Genomic DNA, 377 nt, shown 5'->3' on the forward strand with positions numbered 1-377 from the left:
GGCGTGTTTACTTAGTTTAGTAAAAAAAAAATTACGTTCCAGACAATGTTTACCTGGAATTTGAGTTATTGACATTGCGTTCGGACAAAAATACTTCTTGAGCTTTTTATAAGTAGGTCACACAGCACAGCTCACATGCATAACTCTCTTTTAAAAAAACTTTCTTCGAATTTATTAACCTTTTTTGGTTTTAAAAAGCGCACACTTCGAATATATAATGATCCTGCTGTAACGTTATGCTATATGTTCCCGAAGATTTTGAAATAACTCGAAAAAATTCCAGAAAGCAGGAATTTCACTTCAAGTCTTCATTACGACAATATACTGTCTACTAATCTCGCAGTCCAAAATCTGGTTAAATTAGTGGCGCATATATT

This window comes from Penaeus monodon, chromosome 32, assembly GCF_015228065.2.
Source record: "Penaeus monodon isolate SGIC_2016 chromosome 32, NSTDA_Pmon_1, whole genome shotgun sequence".
NCBI classification, from domain to species: Eukaryota; Metazoa; Arthropoda; class Malacostraca; order Decapoda; family Penaeidae; genus Penaeus; species Penaeus monodon.